Source organism: Neltuma alba, unplaced genomic scaffold, assembly GCF_004799145.2.
Source record: "Neltuma alba isolate B1F8T4 unplaced genomic scaffold, ASM479914v2 tig00004036_pilon, whole genome shotgun sequence".
NCBI lineage: Eukaryota > Viridiplantae > Streptophyta > Magnoliopsida > Fabales > Fabaceae > Neltuma > Neltuma alba.
In genome coordinates, this window is record NW_021633534.1 from 1 (window position 1) to 15,150 (window position 15,150).

Consider the following 15,150-nt stretch of genomic DNA (forward strand, 5'->3'; position numbering starts at 1 on the left):
ATCAGAGGAGTAGTATTTAGAAACCGAATTTCATTATTATATTTATTTTGCGTTCACCCCATCAGTTTTGACATGATATTACATATTATCTTCTCAAACGTGTATTCATTTTTAAACATATATTGGATTGCGGAGGTAGGAAAACTATTAATTGATTTAATTCCAAGAATAAGTGATTTTTTTTCATTAGTATTTTTTACACACTCCTTCTCATTGGTATGACGGTTAATTACTCAGCCTCAGGGAGTCGTTGCCTGTCATTATTGTCGTATCCCCATTTTCATAAAGTTCCAACTAATAGCGACAACCACACTATCCGTCAATGATATTGACGTTAATATGTTAGATAGTACTATCCTTAATATAAGATCCTATTTAATTTTTATTTTAATCCTAAATATAAGATTCCAATTCACTTTGTCTCTCATATTTACTCAATTTTTTCTAAGATAGTTCTTCTAATAATTATAGTTTTAGTCAATACACTTTATTAGCAATGATATTTTAGGAAAGACAACACCTATTTAGGACAAATAACTAACTTAACTTACTTCCTTAATCTCCTCAAATTAGTCAACTGGCTCTTATAATTAGGACCAGAGGTAGTACTACTTTGATCCAAAATATAAAATTTATTTTATAATATAAATTACATTACAAAACAGGTCTTATATTTAGGATCAGAGGGAATATATGGTGTTGTATTTCATTTTCATATCTCTATGTGTGTGTCTAATTTTATATCTATAAATATATAGAGAAAAATCATTATATGTTACCCAAACAACTTAGAGGATTTTTTGGGGGTTGAGAGATGACTTTGTAACATATTATAGGCCAAGACCAGCTGTCATGAAGGAAAATGGAGTTAAAAAGACTGTTAGGGTAAGGCCGTAGGGGTGAGATTGCAGCGTTTTTTATTATATTAGGACAAAATTATACCAATAAATATTTTAGGGTACTAAGTGCATATCCAAAAATAATTGAGAGTGTGCTGGGTGCATCTTTGCTCTTATTTTAATCTTTTTATTTTCTGAAATATGTGCTTCTTTAATTTGATGGCGAAAAAAAAAGAGTACGTGCTTCTTTAATCTGTCTGCTATGAAAATACCTTAATTAATTCGCACATGCCAATAACAATTAAAAGCATTAAAACAAGGGCTAAAGTATATATTTGGTCCTTTAACTTTGCACAAGGTTTTAATTAGTCCCTTAACTTTAAAAATTATACATTTGGTCCTTTAACCCTAAAATCATTTGGATTCGATGATATTTTTTGTAATAATTATGGATGTTTTGAAAATTAGACTTAATATATTAGTATTTAAGAATATTTTATCAACATTTAAGATTTAATGTCATCATTTTTTAAAAATTTTTGAGGTTAAAAGACTAAAAGTATACTTTTTAAAGTTAAGGGACCAAATTGAAATATTGTATATATAAAGTTAAAGGACCAAAAGTATACTTTAGCCTAAAACAAATGGGGCTTGGGTCTAACGGAAGAGATTAGTATTTTACAACGTTGTGAGATAAGGTTCAAATCCGTACTGGGATATGTGTTTACATTTAGTACCTGACAATACCTCAAACATAATTGCTCTCAATATGATGATACCTGTGCCTACAAAAAAAAAAGCATTAAATTTGTTGTAAAATTTCAAGTGGTTTCCAACATTACTTTAATTTTTTTTTGCCAGAATATTACTCTAATTAATTATACTAAGTTTTAACATCACATTAATTTCTACTCTCCCACTGTGGTTATTAAATATAAGCATATATGAAAAGAAGTATATAATACTCATTAAAACTACCAAAATTTCGTATAGGAAGAATAAAAAATTGTCCCTTCTAAGATAGGATGAAAATTTTCTTTTAAAAGGCTTCTGTAAAAAGGACTTTTCAGACAATTCTCCCTAGCTCATCAATAAACGACCCCACTCTTCCCATCTCTCTTTGATTTCCCCGACCTCCACGCCACACTCTCTTTCCCTTCCCCCTTTTCCCCCCGTCTTTCTCTTATTTGTATTCCTTGGTGTGCCATTACTCAAATAAATTCCATGTTATCTTTTTCGTAGTACAATACTACTTCTTATTTTTCCATTAATTGAAAAAATAGAATTAAAAGGTAAAAATCTATATTTAATTCTTTTTTTCCCTTCATATTTCATCATGCTCTTGATTTTTTTTTTCATAATATCTACAAATATTTAATTCTATCTTTTTATTAAATTAAAAAGTAATTAAAGATATTTACTTTAAAATCTATTTTTATACAATTCAATGAAAAGGTAAATAAAATATATGAATAAAAAATGTCAACTTGAAATTTATTTTGGTAATGGCACACATACAAATATGAGAGACAGAGATATGGCAGGGGAAGGGAAGGAGAAGAGAGAGTGGCATGGGGGGAATTAAAAAGATGGGTGGAGTGGAGTCGTTAATTGATGAGGGTGGGAGAGTCATTAAAAATCGAAGAAGAATTATTAAAAACTTTTAATTATTTTTCTTTTACTGCTCTCTTTATCAAAATTGTATAACCTCGCTTCTTTAATTTTTGAGAGAATTATTAAGAGGTCTCAAGAAAACAATTTAATTATCAAAAAGTTCTAATAACAAGTAACTAGCCTGAACTTGTTGTCATTTCCTACCCTAGACGTTGTCATTGCATGCTTTTCACTTGTCAATAGACTTTAGGGTAATTAAATTCCTTTCTTAGGATCTGATTGTAATTTTCCTTTAATTTTTCTTGCTACACCTGTAAAATATTAATAACGAAACTGTTTGTGTATATATAGGCGCATGCTCACAGATGCACGAGTACGAGCCATGAACTGAACCTACTGAGAGACCAAAGAGTGTTGGTATCCCTGCGACATTCACTTACCAAACAATGAATCCTTACCTGATGAGGCCCCTCTTCTCAGTTTCTGCACCTCAAAACTCTTCATCATCCTACAAGAGTCACCCTGTGATTCTTCAATCCTTACTCCCCTATCACTATTTTTCTGCCAACAGTATTCTTAACTTCGAATATCGTCAAAAGCACATTCAGAAGAGTCGTGGGGTTGTCTGGAGCCAGAATAACAGTGAAAGCTATGGCAGAAACCTCAGTATTATCACTGGTGTTCTTGAGAAGCCAAGAGAGAGTCTTTTTGATGAAGCAAGGACGACGACGTCGTTCATTATGCCTTCAGAAATCAAAACCTTTGAAGGCGGTATTGGTATCGTCAACTTTTTTAAAGGCAAGAACTTCCTCATCACTGGTGCAACAGGGTTTGTGGCCAAAGGTAATAGTGTTTCTCTTTCTTTTCCTTGCATGAAATTTCCCAGAAAAAGTCGGGTGCGTTTCCTTGAAATTATTTTTAGGCCTGATGCGTGAGTACTACTCACACACACACACACACACACACGCACACCTACTTTCTTATCTGTTGTATAACACCACTTATCATGAGGCCATTTGCCCGATGGCGTCATGTTTTGTGTTGTATTAGTTTCGACAGTGACTAATAATTAACACAAAAGCATTCCAAATTTGCAGTTCTTGTAGAGAAGATATTAAGGACGGTTCCAGAAATTGGAAAGATTTTTGTGTTGATCAAGGCAAAAGACAAGGAAGCAGCTATGGAAAGACTCAAAGCTGAAGTGAGTTTTTTGCCCCTATTATATAGCACAATCACTTGGAGATACTAAATTAACATGTATATTGTGATGAACATACAGATCATAGAATGTGAAGTGTTCAAGAAAATCAAAGAAGGTCATGGAAAAAGGTACGTGGAGTTCATGATGAGGAAGCTGATCCCAGTGGTTGGGACAGTGTGTGAAGCTGATCTGGGGATGGATGCTCACACTGTAAATGAAATTGCAAATCAAGTTCATGTGGTCGTCAACTCTGCAGCCACCACCGCCTTCGATGAGAGGTTAGTCATCATATATCACTCTGGCCTTGTACGCTACGCTACTCACCTGTAACTCAGTCTCGTCTATTAAGACGGAAATATGTTAACTTGATAAATTTTTTTACGTTTGTCTTATTAAAGAAAGCGTATTGAAAAAAAATATTGTGAATTTTCTCTCACATATTTTCGTTAATTTATTGTATTTATATGAGAAAAATTGGAAAAGATCATTAATTATCCTATAAATGACTTACATTTAGAATTAGATTTTTTTCCCCCTACAAGTGACTTACCTATAAGAATACAGAAGTATTTTAGTTATGCACGCATGTGAATTTATGACATGAGTACGACCATATTGGGGGCGTTTTTAATGTCATAAGCTTATTTAAGTTGTTGTAATTAACTTCTCATGGATGTGGCTTCTGTCCATGTGAAGTTTGACACATACCCATACTGATATGCATGTGCGTATATATAATTTTATTTCTTTCTTCATTTTTAAATTAATAAGTCTCCAAACACTTAATTTTTATATTATTATGATTTTTATATATAATATATTTTAATATTATTGAATTTTACATCATCATCAATTTACAAAATTATTGCTTTTGGATAGTTCATATTTATAGTTAATTTTATTTTTATATTATAAATAATTTTTCATTTTGATCGTAGTGAAAAAAGCAAGAAAACCCTTGAATTTTACAGCTGAAAATCTAAAATAAAAATTATTTTATAATTTTCCATTAAAAATAAATTTATCTTTTATGTACTTTATATAAAAACTTTTAATATTGATTATCTTCCCAAATTAAATTTAATTAATTTAAACAGAATGTGGTCTGATCAATGTCGATATCACGTTACGAACAAAATGAGCAATTGATTGAACATTAATTACGATAGGTGTGTGCGTGTAGGCGGCAAAAAAAAAAAAAAAAAGGGGGTGCGCGCATGTATATATGGTTAGCGAAATATATACATACTAACCTCATGTTCTTAATATAAAAATTAATTTGATTAATTAAAGTAGATTAAAAAAATTAGTTAAGTCAATTGTTTGTAGTAAATATATATTGTTTTCACTAAAATACCTTTACTAATCATGTATATTAGTTTAAATTATTATCTGATAAAACATTTAACATGTACAACTACTATAAGGACTGCTCTGGGAAAATAGATATATGAGAGATAAAATGAGTTAGGATTTTATATTTATAACTAAGATCTTATATTTAAGACCAAATTGAATATCAAACTAGCTTTATATTAAAGAATGGATGTAGTATCTACTAATCCTTCCCAAAAGAAAAACGGGAAAAGTAGAATACTTATATTAAGTTCTCTATATCTATTATATATCAAGTTTTTTAATCATATATGATCATATGTTCTATTTATAAAATATTATCATTTAATAGTATTTAATTATAAGAACACATGAAACCAAAAAAAAAAAGACACATAAGTATATATGATCAGATAACATAACATAATATAAAAAATTTGATCTAAGTTTTTTCCAAGGGAAAATAGCTCATTGCATCAAATAAGGAAATAATATACTCCCCCAACAGCTTGTTGTATAAAATAAAAAAAATCATGAAAGTTACATAGACCATATTAATTAATATTTTCTACTTTTATCCATATTAAAAATTACTAAAATAAGAATTTAATTATAATTTAATATAATTTAATATTTTTTATGGCTCTTTGAATGTCATGTGTTTTTTTTCTCCTTTGATAGGAGTAAAGCTAGAAAATTTTAAATTTTAAAGATATATTTAATAAATAATTGCTCTTTTCGATGATGTCGTGAGAAGTACTTTCTTTGATCCCCAGTATAAGTCACTATCAACTAATTCATCAAAACCCAAAAATAATAATTAACCCATTAAATATGTCTTAAATTGAAATTTTTTCCCTGATTTTATTCGTATTAAATGAGGTTTTGAAAGAGAGAGAAAAATATAGAGAGTACTGTTATTTAAACATGAATTGCAAGAGTAAAATTGACAAATAAGCAATAATTATTATGTAAGTGATGACCAATATATATTATGAACCCACAAAATGGTTCTAAAAATGATTTATATATTGTGGATCATAGGACGTGACTTATAATAACAATGGGAGGAAGTACAACATCTCAAAATAACAATTAGAAACTCGTTCATTAATCACATTTGGAAGAAAAGCAAATAGCAAAACATACCGGCCCCTACTTACATATGAGCTGGAAACGCTCAAATTTCTGTTCTGAATCAATTCACTTTCAGGTACGATGTGGCTCTAAACACAAATACCAAAGGGCCTTTTCGTCTCCTAAACTTTGCCAAGAAATGCAAGAGTCTTTGTCTTTTCTTTCACATATCAACAGGTATATATAAGACTAGAACGTACAGTAATATATAACTGATTTTTTTATATATATAAATAAGTGAACTTAAATCCAATATATGCATGTGATATTCAGCTTATGTTGGTGATGGAAAAGACAAGGGACAATAATGGAGAAGCCACTTTACATCGGACAAAGAAGAGTTAGGGCAATAACAGAACAGGATATAGAATTTGAACTAAAGTTGGCATCAGGAATGCTGGATTCATTCCAACAGGATCAAGCAACTCAGAAGATGAAAGAGTTGGGTATGAAGAGGTACATACAACGTAGGATTGTTTTTATATATGTTTACTTGAAAATTGGAGATCAATTTGTTTGGCTCATAATTGTTGCTTAAAATTATATATTGAAATATATATATATATATGAACAGGGCGAATATGCACGGATGGCCAAACACGTACTCATTCACAAAGGCGATGGGAGAGATGTTAATAAACAGCTTCAGAGATGGCATACCAATGGTCATTCTTCGTCCCACTGTGGTTGAAAGCTCTTATTCTGAACCTTTTCCTGGTTGGATTCAAGGATACAGGTCCTATATATATATCCTATCCTATCATCCCCCCATTTTCATTTTTCGTTGCATAATCGAATTCAGATTCTCTTATTTTTAAATTAATCATCACCTTCCAATCAGTTTTAAAAATCCATATATAATTAACCAGATGGTCAGATTTTACTTTGAATAATGGCCATGTTTTTGCCATCGCGTGAGAGGATCCGTACGTACACAACAAAATCCTTTCGAATTAACTTCATATATATATGCTTGCCCAAACAAACTCTAATTACAGTATTCTTTCAAAGACTTTGGATAATTTAATGTATTTGTTCTATGTAATGAAACTTTATGTAGTGTCCTTTCAACTTTAAGTTCAGAAAACTTTCAACAATAATGCTTTTCTTTTCACAATTTACGTATGTGATCATATTTGTTCTAAAATTTGGAACAACAACAACCGCAACCAGACAATGAAAAATCGATCAAACAATATGGCGGCTGAATTAAAGATTTTAGTCAAACCACAATAATAAATTGTAACTCATCATAATTATTCCTTAATATCATTGGATTTTTCTGTGCTATTTTTCATCCCATAATTATTTATTTTTTTCGTCATGACAGAGTTGTTGATCCCGTTATATTTAATTATGGGAAGGGTCAACTCCCAGGATTTCTTGGAAAACCCAATGCAGTTGTAGACATGGTAAGTTTAGGTCAATTATTTTTCATTCACAAATAATAAAGGTTAATTTCCCATTTTAAAATCAGTATGTATGACTTTGAATAATGGGTGGCATGATGCCATCAAACTAATATATATATATATATATATATGTTTAGCCAAAATATTAATGATTAAATCGAACGCATAATGCAGATTCCAGTAGATATGGTTGTGAATGCCACAATGGCAGCAATTGCAAAGCATGGGACTGCCGCAACGTCAGATTTAAGTGTCTACCACATTGGATCTTCCGTAGCAAACCCTATTTCATTTGGAGCTGTGTTTGATTATGCTCGTAGCCATTTCAACTCTTTTCCATTGGCACAGTCCTCAAATGGGAAGCAAAGTCTCATTCAGAAGATGAACTTTTTAGACTCTTTGGATGACTTTTCGTCTTACATTTCAATGGAGATTGCTAGGCAAACTGGATTGTTACATGCAACAAAGCTTGGACCTGATCTCCATAAAACCCTCCAAAAGAAGTCCACAAAGAAAGCAAAACTTTTCATTCACATGGCTAAGCTCTACGAGCCATACGCGTTTTATAAAGCATGGTAAGCAAAATTCTCAGATATGTCCATCTTCTATATCGATATATAGTTATATAAAGAAGAATGATATATAATTTTGGACCTGATTAGATTATACTATATTAATGTCAAAGAAAAACCTTGACACTTCTTAAGCTTCCAATTTTTATAACTTTTTTACAACTGAAATGTCCTGATATTTAAAGTTAACTTTCCAATTAGACTTTTGTCATCCTTCGTAGATTTAGTTGTTCAAATTTTTTTTAACAAGAATCAGTAAGAAGCACACTGTCCTTTTGAAAGCACATCAGATCATTTTCGGTTCCTATTTCCCAATACTCTAATTAACATGATTTTAAACATCTTATATTCTCAGTTTACAAAACAATATTCAGCTTGTAGAGAATAATTGTATATAGTCTGTAGAATTGAGGGCGGAAGTACTGTGGTTTCGTAGGTTTGATAATGGAAATACCCAGAGGCTATATGGAGAAATGTCAGCTGAAGAGATGAAGGACTTTGGATTTGATGTGAAAAGCATAGATTGGGAGCATTACATATCCAAAATTCATATCCCAGGTGTGAGAAAGCACCTTTTGAAGTGTTGAATTCTTCAAGGAAGGGCTACGTGTAATAGTAATTTCATCACTTGATATCTGATACTTATTATGTATTTAATTATGCTTATTTCGATGTTCTGCTTGTTAATCGATCGGTGTATTATGTAGAAGAAACAATGTGCGCTTTTTATTTCGTTAATTACTATTAATTGATCACTCATTTCATGAACTAAAGTTTGTAAGAAAATATTCTAATATATTATGGAATAATCAAAACGATAATGATATCCTTAAAAGATAATAAATGCAACGATCATACGAAATAAAAGAAATTATTCTAGAGGTCAACATAATTTTTTGTCCTTGAAATTTAGGCCTATTTTGATTTTGGTCTCTCAAATTTTAAACTTGTGGTTTTAATCCCTTAAGTTTAGTTCATTTTAAAATGTTAATACTTAGAGATGTAATGGTGTTAAAAGCTACTAAAATACTGCCCTGGTCCTTAATATAAGACCTCGTTTGACTTTTATTTTGATTCTAAATATAAGACTCCAATCCACTTTATCTCTAATATTTATGCATTTTTTCCAAGATAGTCCTTCTAACAATAGTAGTTTTAGCCAATACACTTGATTAGCAAGGATATTTTAGGAAAGATAATACCTAAATATTACAAATAACTAACTCAATTTCTTTCCTTAATCTCCTCAAATTAGTCAACTAGCTCTTATAATTAGGAGTGGAGGTAGTATCGTAAATGGTATTAAAATGGTAATATGGACTCACCAAATGACACTTATGCGAATCTTATATGGATAACAGAGGATAAAAAAAAAAGAATAAGTCCTCAAAATGCTGCTATTTACCTTCATTTTTTTCTCATTGTTTGTTTGAGGAGTTATTTAATTACTATGCTATGTTTTGAGAACTCATCCCCCTTTATACAATCATTCTCTACGTTGCATTTTGGGGACTTATTGTCTTTTATTATTCACACAAGATCCAGTTACATGCCATCTAGTGATTCCATATCATCATTTTAACACCGCTTATGATGATTTAGCAGATTTTAATACTGTGTATGCTCTGGGAACTAATGCGTGTTTTAAGATAGATTAAATTTTAAGGACTAAAACCATACATATGCTTGAAATTTGAGGGACTAAAGCCAATTATGAGCCTGAATTTCAGAACGAAAAATCATATTAACCCTATTCTAAATCTTTAAATTAATATTGAAATCTTTAAAAATCTTTTAAATCTATTTTTTCCCTTCCTTTTTGTACTTTCGTCAGTGAGCCAGAGATTAATGAGCTGAAAGATGTGTTAATTGGGTATACTGTTAACCTTGTGAAATTCATGTTATTTATACACATTTCTCTTATGCCTCGTTTGGTACAATGAAAGAGTTTTTGAAGAAAGTGGAAGTAGAAATGAAAATAAAAGTGAAAATAGAAGTGGAAATGAGATTAAAAGTGTGTTTGGTGTGACCATGGAAGTGGAATTTAAATTTTAATTAAAATATATATTAATAATATGAAAATACTAAAATATCCTTGCTGAAAAAAATCACTCTCTTTTTCCCAAGGGAAAAAAAAAATCCATGTTCGAAAAGAAGCACTGCACGCCGTCGGGGGAAACTATTCAGGAATCAGAACTGTTGTGATAGGATTCTTTCAATTGCAAATCTGATCAAACCACTTTCCCATAGCAATTAATCCACTCAAAACACCCATATCTTGAAGAAGTTAGCTTTGCTTCTTCTCATACTCCACATACCGGTTCCTACAATCCAGCTACGCTGCTATCAATGGCGGCTATTAACACAGGATTTAAACAAGAAATCTTCCAAAAAATTAGCATAAGAACAAAAAAAAAATTACAAAGAAGATGGTGGCAGCTATCGAAGTCAAGAACCAAAATCATAGGACAAAAAATAATAGCAGAAAATCTGACAAGAAAATACTTCCATTGTTTCAGCATCAAAGCAAAGAACCACCTCTGTTAGAAATAAAATAGGCTGCGAATTGTAACAGAGATTTCTTCAGCTTTACACACAAAAAAAAAAAAAAAACAAAGCACTATCGTCTCTGGAGAAGAAGACTCGCAGATCTGGAGAAATCTCTCCCTCTCGATGGTAGAAACCACACTCTTTGGAGAGATCCGAATGTTGATATCTTCCATTGTCATTGAGGGAAGAAATAGATGAAGAGGATGAAAGATCGTGAGCACCCAAAATGAAAATCCAAGGTTGAAACCGCTGCAATCATACATCATCATCGTCGCAAGGCCAACCTTGCCTCGTCTTCATCGTCCTCGGGAGGTCAGCGTTGTCAAAGGTGGAGGAGGAAGCGAGAAGGGAGAAGATGAGATCGAAGGGGATGCCGGAGGGGGTACATGGTCAATGATGGAGATGGACGCTGGAGGAGGATGGCGTCAGGTTTGAGGGAGAAGGGATGGGCAAATTGGTCAATTGATAAAACAATTGAGGGTACAATGGTAAAAAAATCTCACTTCCATGGAACCATCTCTGTTCCCTGGTCTACCTAAGGAACCGAATTCCATCAAATTTGGTGGAACTCAATTCCCCAGAGAACCCATTTCACACACACCAAACACACAAAATAATAGATTCTACTTCTACTTCCACTTCCACTTCCACTTCTCTCTCCCTAGTTCACTCCCACCAAATGGGGTATTATTTATCATACTTTTTGGTGAATTAATATATATTTAAAAGTATTTATGATAGAAAAATGTGCATAGTTAACAGTTGGGCTAAAGTTATGAATTTTTGGTTAATTGTGAATACTTTATCCCTAGCTCATCATCTTGGCTTTAATAGTTTGCCTTGTTTTGTTAGGTGGTTGAAGCTCACCAATGGAGCCATTTGAAGCAAATATTGATCCCATGAAGTTGGAGAGATGCATAGGAAGCCATGACACACTAAAAAAAATCAAGAAAAGAGAAGATGCAAAATGGAGCATTGTTGGCCTCGACCAATAAAATCTCTTGGCCTCGACCAACAGCATTCCAGAGAGTAATTAGCCGCAACTAAGGCAAATCTTGGGTACAACCAAGATCAAGACAGAAAGGAATTGGCTATAGCCAAGAGAAATCTTGACTACAGCCAACGCAGAATTACTGATACTTTGCGTTTTGAAGACAACATATGTTCTAGGGCTTCATATACTATAAAATTTGAAGGGATGCATCGTTTTCACTGTTCTTCACCTTTGCTTTGGAGGCTCATTTTGGGAGGTTGCTTTGCTAGGGTTTGAGGTATTTAGAGCTATGGAAGCTAAGATTTGAAATTTTGAAGAGATCCAGGCCCATTTTCTTTGGTTTTGCCATCTCCTTCCTCTTTTCTCTTCATTTTTCTGATATGGCTATAGTTATGTCTTGTAGTTATGGTTATTTTCTGAACATGAGTAGCTGAGTTTTTATTCTAGGATTATTTTGAACCCTTATATGGACTAAGTACTCATTTGCCCTTTATATTTGTGGTTAATGATATGATTATGTTGATTTTACTCCATGCTTAATGCTTCTTGTTGATTGCCCACCAATGAGATTTTTGGGTTCACTTGATTGATGTTTGAAAGGGCTAGGTTAGTGTAGAACTTGGGTAAAATTACGTGAGAACTTGAAGTTTGCAAGTTGAATGGATGGTTTTGTTAATAAGATAGAGATATACTCATTAACTTCACATAATCATATAAGTTTGCAATGAAAATTAGGGTTTAATTGATAAATTGAGAGATTAATGAATTAATTGAACTTAAACACCTATTTAGAGACTTGAGAGAACACTTAGAAGTAATTTAGTATCCTTGACTAGCTTAATCTATAATTAAGAAGAAAACATGATGGGGATTTAATTAAGTATTTTTGAAATACAATGAGGATAAATAATCCTAGGACCCACTTTGTCCTTAGAGTTGAAGAATCACTTTTTCTTTTTCTTTTTATTAATTCCTAATTTTGAAAATAGTTTTCCTTCACTCTTGATATATATATTTGTGTAACTCAAACTAAGCAAAAGTATAATAATCAATACTTGACCAGATTTATAACCAAATTTTTATAAGAATGATACTTTACTCACCACTTAATTATTTGTCCCTATCGGCGTACTTGCGGAGTGAACACCTACGAGGATGGACTGACATTGAACAAGCTACTAGCAAGCTAGATCGTTTAAACGTGACATTGAAAACACACACAAAAAAAAAAAAAAAACCTCTCCTCCGTGAGAGAGAAACTCTCTCCCCTGTGAGAGCACAAATAGCCCCCTGGTGAGAGCTTCAATTCGGCGTTCTCTCCCCGGCGGTTGCCGGGGGAGAGTGAGTCTGGTGTGTGTGTGTTAGATCTGTGGATGGTTCAACTCGGAGCTTCAATAGAATGTGCGAGAATGCAAACGGAATGGCTGAGGACGAGATTAGAACTAATGAGGATATATCTGAAGGTAGAGGAGTTTGAATTTGGACAAAAGAGATTGGGTGATGACGAGATCTACAACTTACAGGCCAATCGGAGGTTTCAACTGAGCACATTCGATTGATGGATTTTCTGTTTTTCCGGCAATGGCTTTGGGTTCGAATCCGCAGCAGGTGAGGGATCCGGTTCTGAAGATTCTGGTATAGCCCGCCCTCTCAAACATCTAAGCTTTGGATCGAAGAGTCTGAGTGTAGAGCTGTTTTCGAAGGGCTATGATATAGCTCAAGGTCAGAAGAATCTTTTGCCTTGGCTTCATAAAGGAAAAAGCTCCGGTACTCTTTCTTCCTATGGCTTCTCAGATCTAGTTTTGCCTGGAATCCGTGTTTGGCTAGTTCATCTAGTTTTTGCATCTTGGTGGGCTTGGATTTATGGAAAACCTTATGATTCTGTAACAATGAGTTCGAATGGTTGTGTTTACTGCTGGTTTGTTCCTGTGGTTTTGTTTGAGATGGTTCTTGCTATGACCTTTTCAGAGGTTATTTGGAGCTTTAGTTGGTTTCTCTTTCAATATAAGGATGTTATTGAGGGAGTTGTTTTCAATCTGAGTTTTACTGGTAGCTTAACTGCTCGAAGGGAATCAAGTTTTGTTTCAGTTGTGGTGTTTTGGAAGTTTAGGGGCAAGTCAAATTTCATTGTCGTAATCAGAAGGACCTTGCTGAAAATCAAGGATGATTTAAGATGGGTGCCACGTGGTTACCTTTGGTATTTGATTGATTTTAAGAAACAAGTGTTTTTTGATGGTCCTGGTTTATTTTGGTTGAATGCATTTGTTGAGGCTATGAAGACATATTATCGGTGGGCTGGAATTCTAGAGGAGAAAAGGCTTCTAGTTCTTTATGGTGTTTATGCACAGCAAGGCTGTGGCTGGTGGAGCTTTCTTCATGAGAACATTTTCTTTCTGGAAAATGTTTCTCAATGCTGCAACTTAGCTTTTTTTAATAAGCTAAGGAGTTGTTTAATGGGACTGTGGCCTTTATGGTTGGGTTTTTTACCCCCCAATCCCAATTGTTTCTTCTTCTTCGTGTTTGTGACTCCTCTAGTTGGATTGCTGACTGGTACTCATTCTTCTTGTGGCCTTTTCTCAGATGCTGTCATGGCAGAGGATCAGCGCTTCTTGAGTGTTGGATGGCTAGTGTTTTCTTGTCTCTGTTTTGTTGCCGTTTTCTATTTTTTGTTCTGGTTTTATTTTTCTTAATACATTGCTCTTTTCTGACCCAAAAAAAAAGAACAAGCTACTAGGAATTTAGGATATATAGATAGAACGGGGAGGAAGATGATAGCATGTGAGGCAGTGAAGAAATTATGTCAACTCTTTTCCTTTGACTTCTTTGCTCCTATCTCCCAGAGTAGCCTCTCCTCTCATTGCCACATCATAAATATACATATTTTGGTGTGAAGTTCATCTGCGTCCTTTTAAAAACCAAACTATAGATTAGATCCAATCAATTGAACCAATAGCATATACTGAACAACGCCAATAAAAAATAAGATCTATTTTGATTTCTTACTCGCTATATGTGTGTGTGTGTGTATAACCAATTTAGTTGGTTTGTGTTTAATTTACTTTGGTTTGAACACCCCTTATTCATTGTCTTAATGGAATTGGCCATTATTTGGGCAAAAACTCTTGTGCCGCCTACCAGTGGGATTCTTTATTTCTTCTAACCTAATCTCGAGATTTGATGAAAAATATTATTAAAAAAAAAATCTTCGAAATATTGTTCTCAGATTAATAATACATTTTGTGAAGTCATGTCTCCTTTGTTTTTTTTTTTTGGTCTGAATCGACTAGATTTCATTTTCTTGTAAGAATAATTAAAGTTTGCAAATAAAATTGAATTTCCAAAGACGGTAGCTAGGTCCCTCACTTGAGTTAATATTTATTGAAAAGAAACATAAAAGAATTCTGAATAATATTTTACACTGGCAGGATGTTGATTGCAACCATGGAAAGTGATTAGAACCCAAAAAAACATGGAAAGAAATTCCCTCATCAATGTT

At 32.9% G+C, this 15,150-nt stretch overlaps 1 pseudogene; it reads left to right on the plus strand.

The window, feature by feature from the left end:
• Positions 1 to 2,899: 2,899 nt before the first annotated feature.
• On the plus strand, positions 2,900 to 8,883 carry LOC114743468 (fatty acyl-CoA reductase 2-like; annotated as a pseudogene).
• The last annotated feature ends 6,267 nt before the right edge of the window (positions 8,884 to 15,150 follow it).